Consider the following 15,226-nt stretch of genomic DNA (forward strand, 5'->3'; position numbering starts at 1 on the left):
TCTGAGTTTCGCGGCCACTGGGTGGTGCCCCCTGCAGACCTGTGCCCCGGGCCCGCAAGGCTCCGGGGCTGCACCCAGGACCACGCTCACTCAGTCAGTACAAATTATGATGCCAACATTTACATCCTGAACACGCAGTGCCCCTGTTTTCCTGGAGTTTAGAGATTTAGAAACATGCGTGTAATGAACTCAGTAAAGATTTTAAGTGGGCAGTGTAGAAAAATAATTTTCATAGTATTTCATGTCAACTTACTTTTCCTTACAAATCCTGGCACCAGCGCTCAGTCTAACGCTTACTGATAAAACATTGTCAGGTGACAGGGATCCGGTCTCATGGCTGTTTGTGAAAATGCTGTGATTCAGACTCAAGTGTCTGACTCCGAGGCAGTTTTCTTTTTCAGAGGAAGCGTTGCTGTTGGAACAAATCAATCACTAATGATCTGAGTTAACAAAGAAATCAATCACTAATGATCTGAGTTAACAAAGTTAACATAACGCAATGACGACTCTGCACGCAGTAGCCCCAGTGCTCGCTAAAATGTGATCTATGTTCAGGGTCGGGCAGAAACCACCGGCGTGTAAAAGGTCTTACCTTGTGTCAGCTTTCCTGTGGAAAGAGTTCAGTAAAATAAAGATACATTCTCTCAAACACAAATTTTATACAGGTTTAAGATGTCAACAATATGTAGTTGAGAAAGACTAATGCAAATTTTAATTTCTCAGAGTCATAAAAGCAACATAAGTGCAGGATAGAAATGTTTAAAAATAAAGATGCATAAAGAAAATGACACAATCCCACACGACCCTGCACCAGCAATGGCCACACCCTGGCACGTCTACAACTTAAATGCCTGCTGGTTGGCTGGTGGGAGCCAGAGCCTTCACACAGGTCTTCAAGGTCACCCAGACCAAGCCGTCCCTTTGCAGAGGAGGAAGCAGCACAGGGGCAAGGTGGCTGAGCCGGGCTGCAGCCTGGGCGGAGGCCAGCGTTCTCCCCACCTGTCCTCGCGGGAGCTCGGCCTCAGCCCCAGGCCCTGGGCGGCCGGACCTCTCAGGCCAAGCAGACCTGCTCCCAGGACAGCTGGGCCTGTCCCTGGACCAGCTCAGACGGGCCTGCGTCAGAAAGGCAGCCTGGCTCCTCAGAACTGTCCCCTTGCTGAGGGCTCCCCCAACGGAGCGTCCTGCTCTCAGCTTCCGTCAAGGACACCTCAGCGGGCCGCTGAAGTGACACAGCTCCCAGCTCCCCTCCCGCCCGCCTGCATGGCGCACCTGCCCTTCACGGTACTGGTTCCCACTGACGGGGGGCTGCTTAAGTGGTCGCCTCCACCAGCACCCCTGGCCCTCGCCTGGCGCCTGGCCAGCTGACTGCCAACCTGCTGGAACCACCGAACGTTCTTCCCTTCGGGGCATTTTGGTGTAAGTTGCTGTGAAACTCGATCGTCCTGTTGCAGCAGAGAAGGACCCAGACTTGCTCGGCCCTGTGATGCTCAGATGCTGTAACAGGAACCATCCTTTCATTCCCGTTTTCCTCACGAGGAAACCCAGTCACACAGCCAGGAACAGGCAAGCCGAGGTTGAAATGCAGCTCTCGCACTCGTACTTCCCTTCTGGGTGGCACTGCTGCTTCCAGGAGTGTGACCCTAGTCTCTGCACGTTCTAGACGGTGGTTCTGTCCAAGCGACAGTCACTCCCCGAGGACCCAGCATCCCTAGAATTGAAAGTGGCCAATTAGCTTTCATGACACACTCAGTAATGTTCCTTCCTAGGTTGTGGCTAAAAGGAGGAAAAGCCGAGAGAGCTAGGAGGTTGTTGGGTTTGTCCCCAAAGCCCTGAGCGGTGGGGTGGAGTCATGGGTGGTGGCAGGGACGAACCCAGGCTTTTCTCAGAAGCAGCCACAGGTCATCACCGCAGCCGGGATGCAGGGTCCCCGGGAAGGCGGTGTGAGCAGACCCACAGTGCTGAGACGGGGCGTGCCCTGAATTAGCCAGAACCCGTTTTTCTGGGAAGGAGAGCATGAGTGAGTTAAGTGACCTATATATGTGCCTAGACCTGCAAATGCCCTGGGGCAGACGATTCTGCCCCCGGGACTCAAGTCCTCTCCTTATACACACAACAAATACACGTGCTCCCTTCCGTCCCCGAGATGTCAGAGAACTCGCAGAAGCCGTCTGAACCCACAAACCTGGCTCTGCCCTGAGGCACGGTCCTCTGAGTCTTTGTTTCCTCTCACAACCACGGGGAAAGAAGCTTTTCAACATAAAACACAGAAATGACACAGCGCTGCCTGACTTAATTCTGAAATTCAGCGTCTGCTCAATCCAAGCCCCCTCGCTGGTTACGGGTTCCTCGCACTACAGGTCTTGAGACGAGTCAGTCTGGTGGTGGCAGACGTGTGCCCTGTGGCCAGTCCGCGGGAGATGGCGTGCCCCACCCCCGCGCACCCTCCCCGGAGCCCGGCCACCCCTCAGAGGCACCACGTCCAGCACCCCTGCCCACTGCAGCTACATCGGGTGGAGACCTGCTTGCCCCCCGTGAAGTCCGACCCCTTCCTTCTACAGCGGAAGCCTGTGGAGACTAAACGGTGGAACCGGACGGAGCCAGGGCCTCACAGGTGGCCGGGCCAGCGCTGGAATCGAGGCCTTTGACCTCCTGCCCCGTGTCCACAGCCAGGTCCTCCTTGCACCTTTAGGGCCACACGACGCAGCTCCACTAATAACGTGTTCAATCAGCAGTCACTGAGGACCTACCACCCCCAGGCACTTTCCCAAGGATTTTGAAGAAGGAAGTTTTACAAAGTTAATAATCGTAAGAGACTTCGTGACTACTCCGTACTCCTAGCAGTCTTGTCAGTGAGTTTCCTGTCTCCTCTCTGGTCCCTCACTGGCCACTGGGCTGTCAGAATCCCCGTAGAGAACATGACTATGTATGGCTTTGCTGGAAAAACAATCATGGAAGGAACTGAATACATGGCTCCAAGCCTCGTGTCAGGTGTAGGAGAGAATGAAGATCTAACCCTCGCAGCCCTGACTACATCTCAATTATCACCCAGGAGTCAAATGTCAGCTGACGGTCACCTGCATGAGAGGGAAGGCAGCACTGGACCAGGTTCCCGCAGCCCGGGTTCCGGCTCCGTCCCCCCAGGCAGCTGGTGACTCAGCCCAGGCCTGCCCGACCCTCTCTCCTCATTTGCAAAATGACTTTGTGTCCTGCCTGCCTGGCAAGGCTGTTATTAGGATTAATAATAGTAATAAAAACTGCACTGCTCTGGTGATTTAGCACCCAGCTCACCCTTTCACAACAGCGCTGGGAGGTGGGTGGGGTGGGTAAAATTACCCCAATTAAGGATGAGAAATCCAGGGCCCAGAGAAGTGAAGTAACTTGCCTGGGGTCACCGGCGAGAAGGTGGCCTTGGGGGGGTGGGCGCCTGTTCTCTACGTGGGGCACGTTCCCCACGCGCTTCTCCAGTGGAGGCCACCTGCTCAGACCCGCACAGGGCGCCGGCCGGGGGCCGTGGAGGTGGCTCCGGGCAGCTTTTCCTGGGTGTGGAAATGAGGCGAGGTTTCCTGTGAGCAGTTTCTGCTGCCCTTGGACTCGGGCTGCGCGCTCCAGGTGGGTCCTCTCCCCACCATGCACACTGGCAACCGTCTCCACCTGCGTCCTCTGAGGTGTCCACACACGCACACACACGCACACACAGACACACAGACACGCACACCTCTTACTGCAAACAGTGGGACGTCCCCGTATCAGACCCCTCAGAATTGTGAACAGCAGCCCCCTGAAGGCACGGGAAGGTCAACACAGGGCCTTGCCTAGGAAAAGGCCGGAGGAAGAGGCAGAAGTCACATGCCACGTTGGTCAGCGGCCTCCCTCTGTTCCCAGCTGGCCCCAGGACGCCGGCAGGGACCATCAGTGCCACCGCCCTGACCCCTGGGGGTCTGGGCCTTTCTCCATGTGGACACGCATATCCTTGTGTTTCCAGAAGCCACTGCTCCTCACCACCCCCCGCCCTGGGCCCGTGGGGGACTGCCAGCGGACCGACGTCCTGTGTGGGGGGCCACTCTTGGCGTTATGGGGGGACAGCAGCTCTGCAGCAGTGACTCCAAAACTTTTAAAAGTGTGTATGGGTGTGTATGTGTGTGAGTCTGTGTATGTGTGTATGTGTGGGTGTACTGCGTGTATGTGTGTGTATGTGAGTGTGTGTGTGTGCGAGTGTGTGTGTTTGTGTGTGAGTGTGTGTACGTGTGTGTGTACGTGTGAGAGTGTGTGTGTGGAACAAGGCAGTGCCCTCCGTATGGCGCCGTCGGAGACCTCCGAGCCCACTGCCCTTCATTGTCTTTGGAATCAGATTGCCCCTTTCTCACCCTTCTGATCAGCCTTGTGTGACCCCTGGCCCCTCACCTGAAGGAGGAAGTCTGAGCTCCCGGACCGCCGACCCCCGGGCTCCCTGCCCCGTACAGAAGATGCAGTCAAAGACGTAACACAAGAAACATTTTCCTGAAAAAGAGAAAGAACAGAACTTTGTATCAAAAGAACCACATTTCAAGAAATTCTGATACAGAGTTAAGCTGTTGCATTTCAAGGTGGAGAATGAATTCTTAAGGCATCAGGCAGAAGAATCAAAACACCTACAAGGCAAAAACAAATCCGTCTGACGTCTAATGTGCCCACAGCAGCAGCCAGGGCCAGAGACACGGGCGGCCCCAGGCATCCCCGGGGACCCCAGGGCAGCGGGGAGCAGGTGGGGAAGGGCCGCGGTGGAGCAGCCATGCTCCCAGGGCCGCCCGCGAGCAGGCCCGCAGCCGCGCTGCTGACCACGGCGTGGGGAGCGACAGCCTGCACAGGGCAGAGCAGAACGTGGCCGCAAAACGGGGGGCAGGGAGGGGGGTACGCGAAAGGGCTTCTGTTACCTCTCGAAGCCGAGGGTCGACAAACACTCCAAAACCGGAACACACCCTTTGAAGAACCAGCAATACCGACCCCTTTCCTCTAAATCTCGTAATTTCTCCGTTTCAACTGAGGGTGATTTTTAGGAAAGAGGATCTCTCAAAGTAACTTCTGAGTTTCAAAGCTCCTTCAGTTTAATTTTCTTCTATTAAATTCAGAAAAAACAAATTGAATACTCTCATTGATAATGACAGTTGAGTGTGTTTCGCTCCCTCCGTCCCAAGTTCTCTCTGTCTGGGGGCGGCCTGTGTAACGCTCACGCCGTGTCAACAGCCGTCATCTCTGGGAGTGGAAGTGGGTAATTAAAGCTCCACCTTTCTAGGGGCTGCGTTTTTGTACTTTATATCACAAACTCCAGCAACATTTATAAAAATAATGGAGTGAATTTTCTTTAAAAAAAAGGAAAGAAGCAAAGTATGCCAGGATGGCCTTAGCAGGTAGATCCGAGGGGAAAAGGGAATGTCGGGGTTTTGTTTTTCTCATTAAAATCGGGGTTTAAAGAGATTTTAACAGAGTCTGAAGCAGCTCTAAAACAGCCGAAGCCCCCTGGCTGGACAGGCTGCAGTCGGGGCGTCCCTGCGGCCAGGGTAACCCCATCACTATGAACTTTTAGAGACAATCGTAGGAAACAGGGAAGAACTGGAAAGGCCAGACTTCGGAACGTGTGGATCTAATTTTCAAAAATGGATTTTTAAAACCCTATCCTGTGTTTACGTTTATCTTGGAAACGTTCTATGACAGAATTCTAACGAGGCCCTCTACAAACACACGTAGCTGATGTGCATCCTGTTTGGGGAAAAAAGGGTCCTGTCGCCCTAAACGGTTTCTGTTTTCGATAGGCTTGCCGGGAAGACCAGGGAGATGTGTAAATACGCTCCATCGGGACCCCAGCCCGATGCCCTCCAGAACCACGCGGGCCACCGAGCAGTGCCGACGGAGGATGACGGTGTGACGAAGCGAGGGCGGTAAGTGCTGCACGCAGGGCCGGGGCGGCAGTGGGGGGGTGCGATGCCGCTGGGAGGGGTCCGTGTGCCCGGGCCCGGTCCTCAGGGGGCTGTTTGGACAGCGGTGGTGCTGGTGGGGTGAGGGTGCCCGGGTGCCTGGGTGCCCGGCGTCCAGAGCTGCACCAAGGACGTGGTGTCCCTGTCTCCCGAGGTGTTTCCATCTTTACAGGCAGGAAAAGGGCAGCGAGCTGCAGGTCCAAGGGAGAGGAGAGGGGGCTGGCATCCACCCAGGAATCGGGGGTCCTCAGGAGGCCTCCCCCCAAGGGTGAGCATGGAGGGTCCCAGAGTGGCCCCCCTCTGGGACAACACCCGCTGTGAAGCCCCCCGAGACTGACGTGTGTACACCAGACACCAGCTCAGCGGGTCCGCTGGGACCGGAATGCTCCTGACCCAGCTCAGGACTCTTGGGTGGCCCCTCATCTGTGTTGGGACAGTGGCCTGAGGAGTGTGCCCTCAAATGACAGTGGTGTCCGGGGCTCGGGGGTCATGGTGTGATTTCATCCATGCTGGGGAAGCCGGTTCCAGAAAGTGGTGTCCCCACCCCCCCCGGCAGCTTCTGGAACCCCTCTTCTGGTCTCCTCTGGTCACGCTTTGCCCTCCGAGCAGACTCCCCCCACCTCCGTTTCTGCCTCCCCAGACTCCGGCCAACCCCAGGTGTGGAGGTGCTCTCTCTGCTCTTCGAGAGCCACGCCCAGGAAGGCCCCCCGGGGTGAGGTGCGTGCCTTGGCCGCCCAGGATTGCATGGCTGGTAAGCGGCAGAACTAGAATTTGAACCCAGGTTCGGATGACCTTGAATTAGGATGACCTTGAACTAAGTTCTTCCCACCGTGTGGGGCTGCACACGCCAACAGCTAGAAACACAAGAGACTAAGCGAACGGGATTTGAATACTAAGAGAGATTAGAACTCTGTGCTGGATTTATCAGGCTGTGCTCTGTGAGCGGCCACAGCGCGTCCTGCACTCACGCTCGTGAGACCAGCTGCACAATTACGGTGCAGCGTGTCAGAGGAAAGCACGCTTTCAGTGGACGCCATTTGAGTCCTGCCGGTGACTTTGGACCGTGGCCCCCCCACCCCCTGATTCCGTCACTGCGTGTAAGTTCCCTCTGCCCTGCGCCCCGGTCGTGGCTGGGCTGTGCCCCCGGCTGAAGCTGTCCCCGCCTGTGTCCTGGGCAAGCAGATGACAAACAGGCTTGGCCTTTCTGGTGTCTGAGGAGCTTGGAAGGCCCGGGGATGTTTAGCCGGAGGAGAAGGGAATTCTTAAGAACTGAGTGCCCAAAGGCCATCCAGCCAGAAGATGGACTGGCACCAGAACCAACACTGGAGCCAGAGACCTGTTTCCACTCCATCTGACGGCTAACCTCCCTGAGAAACAGCAGCCAGGGTGGCCAAGAGCACGCTGCAGACCCCGGCCTTAAACTTGCATCACCTGTGGATTCTGAGTGAATCAGTCTCGTCACCTGTGAGGGCGACTTCCAACTGCATCTCCCTGAGGACAGCTCGGGGCTCCAGGGAAGTGTGTGTGGTGCTCAGAGCCGGCCCCACGGCGTTACTGCACCTCACCTGCACAGCACCCCAGGGAGCAGGGGCTTCACGGCTGCCTTTCCCTGGGCTCTCCCAAGCTTGGGCCCTCCGTTTCATTCAAGAGCCAATTTAGGAAGATTTACACCAGCGAAAACACCAACAGAACAACCTGTCATTCACAAGAATGTGTTGACTGAAGTTCTCGATGGCCAAACAGACTTTCGCTTCATCGATATTCTTGAATCGATGATCAATGAAACACGGGATTCGGGGAGAAGCCCACCCTCCGGACCATTCCCCGTTTCGTCTGCAGGGACGGGCGTATCTGGGCCCACGGCCCTGCAGACGTGGTTCTGCGACTTCCCAGCGCAGCTACTGCCGATGCTTATTCATCACTTTCCTGGTTTTCAGGGTTTTGTGGTCATTGATGCAAAACAGGGCCTAAGCGTTTGGCGTTTCTACTTGGCGAGCTCCTTGGTGGACTGTGGTCACCAGGTCTTCGGTGTTTCTCAGAACGATGCTGAGAAAGGAAAAACTGTGACAAGTGGGTTAATAAACGGGCATTCTGACGTCTGAGAGCAAAGACGCAGAGGCCAATGAGTCGCGTTTCATAGAAGGCGGTCAGATTACGCTTGGAGATGGTGGCGGCTTTTCTTTCATTTCTTTGTTCTTAGCATTTTTTTTGAGCACGAGGAGTAAGATATGCATCTTGGAGAAGCTGTTTCAGAGGGACTGTGTGTCTTTGGCCTTTCAGTTTGGTGGGTTTTTTTAATAATCATGGACTCAACTCTGAAGTTGCTGCTCATATTTCCCTCATAAATAAAGAGCGGCTGTGAAAGCAACTCCATGTGTGACTTCACGTGCTCCCCTTGGTGGGGCTCCTTCCCTTGGGGATAAACTGCTCCCCAGAGAGAGCGTGTCACCAACAGGGAATAGTCCAGTGTCCTAAAACAGCTAATTCTTTTTTAAAAAAATTACAAACTCATAAAGACTATTGTTACCTGCTCCTCTGAAGGCGAGAGACATGATGGTACCAAAAAAGGAAACAGCCCCGCTCCTGCGGAAGCAAGTGGCGCCCCGAGGATTCGCGTCCTTTACCCGTTGAACTGTCTCTCGTGAATCCACGATCTGAGTCCCTAAGGTTCCTCTTGATGGGTTTCGCCTTTAGGTAATTGTTCCTTTAGAAAATCTTTCTAACTCAGAGGGCAAAGAGACAGGTAAAGAGAGCTGTTTAGTGAACTCTTGTTTCGAGAAATTGTCTGGCCTAAGGCCATTTGGATTAAAATCTGCTCAACCTTCAGACCACGGTCTAATGTGACTTCCTCCAGCAGTTCTCTCCTGAGTCCTCGAGACACAGTTCACCAGTCCCCGCCCCCACCCCAAGGGCTCTGCAGGCACCCTACCCCCTCTTCACACGGTTCTGCACCCGCACACGGCGGATACTCGGTCCCCTTGTCTACACCCGCCACCCACATCTGCCTCGTTCAGAATACTGAGTGCTTCGTTGAGTACCTCACAAGCAGGATGTCAGAACATCTGTTGAATAAATGAGTTTTTATGAGGTCTTGGGTGCAACCCCCCAGTCCCTCTACTAAAAATAAATAAATATGATTACCTCCCCCTGCCAAAAATAATTAAAGAATACAATCATAAATAAATAAAAATAAAGAAACTAAAAAAATGAGTTTTTAAATGACATTCATAAAAGTGAAACTGTCCACAGTCAGCAGGCGCCTGGATGATTCATAGGTTCACATCCCAGAAAACTTCTGCTGGGACGTGGAGCACCTCCAGGGGCGACTGAAGAGGGAAACGGGCGAGGAGGTCGAGCCTTTGTGTTTGCAGTCCTGCTCCACGCCAGTTTGGGGTTTGGACACGTTCTTTCCAGGGCTGCCTCCTGGGGACAGGCAGCCTGCCCGGTGGGACACAGCCCCGGACCTAAGCTGAGGTGGAGATGCTTGGGGCCCAGGGCAGGTCAGGAACACAGCCTGGCCCGCCCTCCTGTTGTTCCAGTCGGATCGGATCAGGAACCAGGCAGGCGGGAGGCAGGCGGGAGGCAGGTGGGGGGCAGGTGGCGGGCGGGGGGCCCTCCAGCTGGGTCACCTGTCCACGAGCATCCTGCCAGTGCACCCTAGTCGTGTTGTCCCTCCAAGCCACCAAGCCACTGTGTGCCTAGTGCGGGTCAGAGGGGAAGCACCCACACCAGGTTCTCCAGGTGGGAGATGACGGGGCGCTGGCTAGATACGCAGACTCCTGATGTTGCCCCCAGAATTACAAGCACGCTAGGGGATCCTGCAGCCGGCGGTCTGACAAGGGGACACTCTTGGGACCAGGGCCTGGGTCTGTCCCCAGACCCTGCAGTGACTGACACCAACCCCTCGCAGGCAGAGTCCTCACCCTTGGAGAAAAGTGCCTTTCTCTGGGGCATTTCCAGCCCCTCTTTTATGAAGAGGACGTCATATCAGACCTGCATTGCTTTCCATCCAAACAGCAACTGGGAACTCATCCTGTTTTGCTTTGGGGTGAAATGAAGAGCAGTAATTGGACCTATTGCTTTTTTGTCTCGATTGTCCTTTTTTGTAAGAAAGCAGAAACCAAGCAAAATACAGATGGATGTGGACACTTCTGCCTGACTCAGCAGTATCTGTGAAAGCGAATGCACTGCTGGAGCCGGGCAACCCCCGGGGCCCAGGCGAGGCCGCTGTGTGCCGGGGGGCCCGGGAGCAGCCCCGCCCGCCCCCGTCGCGCAGGCCACGCGCGGGAAGTCCAGCAAGAGCAGACCTTTGTTTCACCCAATTATTGCTTTTACGTCTTTTTTTTTAAACAGCTTTATTGAGACGCAATTTACGTACCAAACAGTTCACCCATTTAAAGTGTACAATTCCTTGGTTTTGTGTTACTTCTTCAGTTGTGGTAAATACATATGTAACAAAATCTGCCATTTTAGCTATTCTTGGGTGTGCAATTCAGTTCTCACCCATTAGCATGATTGTTTTTTGAGGATTCGGAAAAATTGGAATCCTCGTACATGGCAGGAGTGAATGTGAAAGGGAACCTGCCTGGTGGCACCTCGGAAAGTGAAACAAACATGATCCAGCGATTCTACTGCCAGGGATTATGCCCAAAAGAGTGGAAAACAGGGACTGGGACAGGTGCTTGTGTGTGAATGTCTCCAGAGGAAGAAAGGTCTGATGTTTAAAAGTGATCATTCTGAGAAAGCGTTTTTCGTCCTGTCTTTTCTCGCGTCGTTGCTGCTTTCTGCTCCTACGCTCTCCGCCCAGCTTGCTGCAGGTTTGTCTTCAGGTTAAGCTTCGACACGAAGCCTAGGAGCTTCCTTTTCCCCTTGTTTTCTCTCTCTCCTTGCGCTGGAGTTTCCACTAAAACAAAGGCGACACTACGTAAAAGGCTGTGTTCCTAGCGGGAGGACTCAGAAGAGAAATCATTATCAGATGGCTTCTGACATTTGATAACAAAGAGAGTTTGTAAACCACATTCGTTGTTTTAATTTAATGTAAGTTTTATCAAGTTTGTGGGCACCGGGCTGTCCACAGAATTCGCAGTTGTTCACGGTCGTGTTGATCATTCTTTCTGCATACTTGGGACCTTCAGTGGTGGCCCTCTTCCATTTCTGGTGCTAGAAATGTATGTCCTCCCTTTTTTTCTTAGAAGCTAATTGATTTTGATCCACCCTTTCAAACACCAGTTTTTGGTTTTGTCGGTTTATTCTGTTGGTTTCCCATGTTCAGTGTCACTGACTCCCCTCTGGTTGTTCAGTTGGTTTCCCGGGTTCGGTGTCTCCGACTCCGCTCTGGTTGTTCAGTTGGTTTCCCGGGTTCGGTGTCTCCGACTCCGCTCTGGTTGTTCAGTTTGCGTCCCGGGTTCGGTGTCGCTGACTCCGCTCTGGTTGTTCAGTTGGTGTCCCGTGTTCGGTGCCGCCGGCTCCGCTCTGGTTGTTCAGTTGGTTTCCCGTGTTTGGTGTCGCCGACTCCGCTCTGGTTGTTCTGGCTCCCTTTCTCCCTCCCGCTTTGGGTTTGATTGCTGTTTTCTTCTAGCTTCCTAAGGTGGCAGCTTAGACAGTTGACTTTGGGTCTTTCTTCTTTTCTAGTCTACGCATTCAAGTCTGTAAGGTCCTCTCCAAGCACTGCTTTTGCTGTATCCCCCACACTTCGATAAGTTGTGTTTTTATTTTCTTTTAAAGTATTTGTTGATTTCTCCTAGTTTCCCTGCAATCAGGCCTTGTTAAGAGGAACCAAACGCTCAGGTGTGTTTCCAAGTGGTTCCGTTTCCTTCCCGTGCAGGGAGCACGTGGGGGTTGCTCCGGGACATTCCTCCTGACCGGCTACCCTGGAGTTTTGGAGGCTGAGACGCCAGGGAGGCCCAGCGTAAAGCACAGCGCGGGGCTTCACCTCCGCGTGGTCCCACGGCCTCCCGCCTCTGGGTTTCTGCTCCGGTAAGTTGCTTCTCCTGCTGGTCTCTCCTACTTCGGGGGGGCACTGGTTTTCCCCGTGTCCTCCCTTCTCTCAAGGCTCTAAATTTTTCAGTTTTCCAGCTTTTTACCTGTTAGTGAACAGCGGTGGCTTCAGAGTTTCTTACCTGCAGAAGCAGGAAGTGGAAGGGGCTGAACATGCTTTGCAGGAAGAATTTATCTGAACTGTCTTGGGGTTTAATGCTTCCCACTAGGGGAATTCCAGGTTCTTGGGGTCTCAGTGTTGGTGGGGTTCATCCTACGGGGAGCAGAGTCAGTAGAGCAGGGGCCACAAGCAGGCCCTTGGGGGTCTACTCCAAAGCCCAGGCCGTCCTTGTCTGTGAAGCAAACTTAACTAGGAGATAAGGCGACAGAGGTGGGGAGTTAGGGAAGAAACTCAGGCCTGGGTATCCCCCTGGGTCTGCAGCAAGCCCCCTCTTTCTCAACAGTAGAGGAAAGTGCTTTGAAATGTGCGTGGTCCGATTGAGAGGGACGCATGTGGCTGCTGCCCAGACTGCAGAAGGGACCACGCGTCCCCCATGCACGGGGCACAGGTCCCCAGCCCCAACACAGGTGGCCGCACCAGCCACACCGTATGGGGCACAGGTCCCCAGCCCTGACACAGGTGGCCGCACCAGCCACACCGCATGGGGCACAGGTCCCCAGCCCTGACATAGGTGGCTGCACCAGCCAGACCACACAGGGCACAGGTCCCCAGCCCCGACACAGGTGGCCGCACCAGCCACACCGCACGAATCTGCACTTCCACACACCGCCGGCTTCAGGCGCTTGCTTTCTGCTGCAAGAGAACAGTCTGGGTTCTGACATTGGGACGTGTATGCAGGCGACACCTCCAGTTCAGCAGGGCTGCACGAGGGTGATTTATGTGATGAGCCCAGGCCCCGGGTGCGTCTCACCCCAACTTTGGGAGTCTTTGTGCAGCTGAGGCTCCTTTGGGGTATAACCAGAACTCCACACAAGGCCCTTCTAGGCATCACATTTAGGAACAAAGGCATAAAATCCACCAGAATCAAGAAACTGATATTTTTACTTATAATTTGTAATGTATGCCTCACCCATTTGCGAAAAGCATTTGGTGTAATTTAAAGCATTAAAAGGCACAAGGAAAGACAGTTACCAGTGAAATGTGAGATGCTCAGTGAGACGTGAGGCGCTCAGCTAAGTAGGGAGAGAAACTGCTGTTCTGGGGACCTTGAGGCGATGGGGGTTTTACTCCTGTTTCTGACCCAAGAACAGAGTTGCTGGAAACGGCCCCATTTTCCTTCTCAAGCTCTCCTCTCTCAGCTCTCCCTCCCGTCCTCACACCCACCCTTGGAACCCCTCTCCTATAGCCACAAAGTCACCTGCCGGCTACATACTGTCACCCTCTAAAGCCGTCCCAGTCAGGCTGATACATGTGGGTGCCCCAGACTCAGTGCCACCAAGACCCAGTGCCACCCCTCCAGCCCCACCCCCGAGTCCCCAGCTGGGGTGTCCCCCCCACCTGTCACACCTCCGTTATCTCTGCTTCTCAGTCATCACCCGGGCTTATTCCATGAGTGCCCAAGTGAGTGCACGCCCTCCGCCCCACGCTCCCTCCACCCCCCTCAGGTGCAGGCCCTCTGCCCCACGCTCCCTCCACCCCCCCCTCAGGTGTAGGCCCTCCGCCCCACGCTCCCTCCACCCCCCCCTCAGGTGCAGGCCCTCCACCCCACGCTCCCTCTGCAACCCCCTCAGGTGCAGGTCCTCTGTCCCCAAACGTCGCAGCCGCCTCCAGCTGCCCACCCCCTCACGGTTCCGCAGACATTCCCTGAAAACTCAGAGCTGACCGTCTCAGGCCCTGGCTCAGGATTCAGCAAGTCCTCACAGATAACGGGCGATGGAGGCCCCTCAACATGACGTGTTACAGCCCGGTGACGCAGCCCTGTCCAGCCTCCCTGAGGATGGCCTGACCTACCTGAGCAGATTTTCCAGAGATCGTTGGTTTGTCTCTAAGAACAAGGAAAATAGTCATACTTACCTTGTTAAAAATATTAGTAACATATTATGTGAATCCCATCTTTCAAACAGTGAGGCACGGGCATGATTCACCTCTGATGGTGCGGGTCACCACCCGGTTCCCACCAGGCTGTGTCGGAACAGAGCGAGGCCCTCGGGTTCCTGGGGCACCCAGACTGCTCACCTCCTCACACAGGCCCTGGGTTCCGGTGGCAGAGCTGCTGGTCCCCGACTCTGACCTCACGGGAGCGACCCCCTGGGAGCGTCCGACAATGCCTCCTGCATCTCTGATGTTCGGGCCATCATGTCTGTAGATACAATCGCTGGGGTGAAACCAGGGGTCCCGCTTCTGTGTGGAATTCCAAACCCACAGGCTCTGGTTGGGGGCCCTGTCCTCTGATCAAAGTGCACGAGCTTCCTTGCGGACTGTCTCCACCCCTCCTCCTCTCACTCCCATGGACCTGGGGGTGGTCTCAGGCCGAGCCGGCTGGTTGATTAGCTTGGATGAAGGCGGTCTCCCGAGAGGTCTGGGGAACTGACTCAGGTGTTCATGAAAGAACAAGAGATCCACTCAGAAGCCCCATCCGGAGACTCGTTGCTTCCCTCTTAACCCACGCACCCCCTCCAAAGAAGTTCTCCTCCAAGAGCCTGCAAGTGCATCTCCAGTGCACCCCCGGGTCCCAGCCCAGGCACCCAGCGTCCCCCACCCGTGCGCGGCCCGCCCGCCAGCCCCAGTGTGGACAGAGTGTGTTGATCCCAATTCTTTGAGAGATTGCCCCTGATCCCACAGGATGGGTCAGATGTTAGAGATTGAAACACCTCTCAGAAAGCTGGGGAGGGTGGAGAAAGCCAGCTCAGTGCTGGCAGAAATCCCGAGGGCAGGACCTCAGCATTTGGTCCACCAGATGTGTCACTGAGGACATCGATTTTTTTCCCAAGGAGGAGGATCTTTCTGACCGTGTAATAATCGTAGACAAAGCCAAAGAACCACTCCGACTGAGGGTGGGGTGTGTGTGTGTGTGTGTGTGTGTGTGTGTGTGTGTGTGTCTTCCGTCTCCTGAGCTGAACCCTTTAAAGGTCTGTGCCATCTTATAGCTCCCAACACTGTGTCCGAGTGTAAGACACTAGCTAAATTTTTATTAACTGTTTCCCAAAGTATCCAAGTGATAGAAGTTACATGTGATAAAAGGAACCGTTTCATATGAAACAGCCTGTCGATGGTGTTATGAATGACAATCAGAAGCACATGGCGTTTTCCCCAGAAATAAAGTATCCACCAGGGTTGCTGG

At 54.5% G+C, this 15,226-nt stretch overlaps 1 long non-coding RNA gene across 1 annotated transcript in view; it reads right to left on the bottom strand.

Moving 5' to 3' along the window:
* Positions 1 to 3,389: 3,389 nt before the first annotated feature.
* LOC135322797 (uncharacterized) overlaps positions 3,390 to 15,226 on the bottom strand; it is a 36,623-nt gene continuing 24,786 nt past the window's right edge. Inside the window, exons 2-3 of the long non-coding RNA XR_010383718.1 lie at positions 4,402 to 4,497; positions 3,390 to 3,536 (exon numbers count right to left, since the gene is read on the bottom strand). This is a non-coding gene — a long non-coding RNA (uncharacterized LOC135322797). The remainder of the gene's footprint in view (positions 3,537 to 4,401; positions 4,498 to 15,226) is intronic.

This window comes from Camelus dromedarius, chromosome 13, assembly GCF_036321535.1.
Source record: "Camelus dromedarius isolate mCamDro1 chromosome 13, mCamDro1.pat, whole genome shotgun sequence".
Lineage (NCBI taxonomy): Eukaryota > Metazoa > Chordata > Mammalia > Artiodactyla > Camelidae > Camelus > Camelus dromedarius.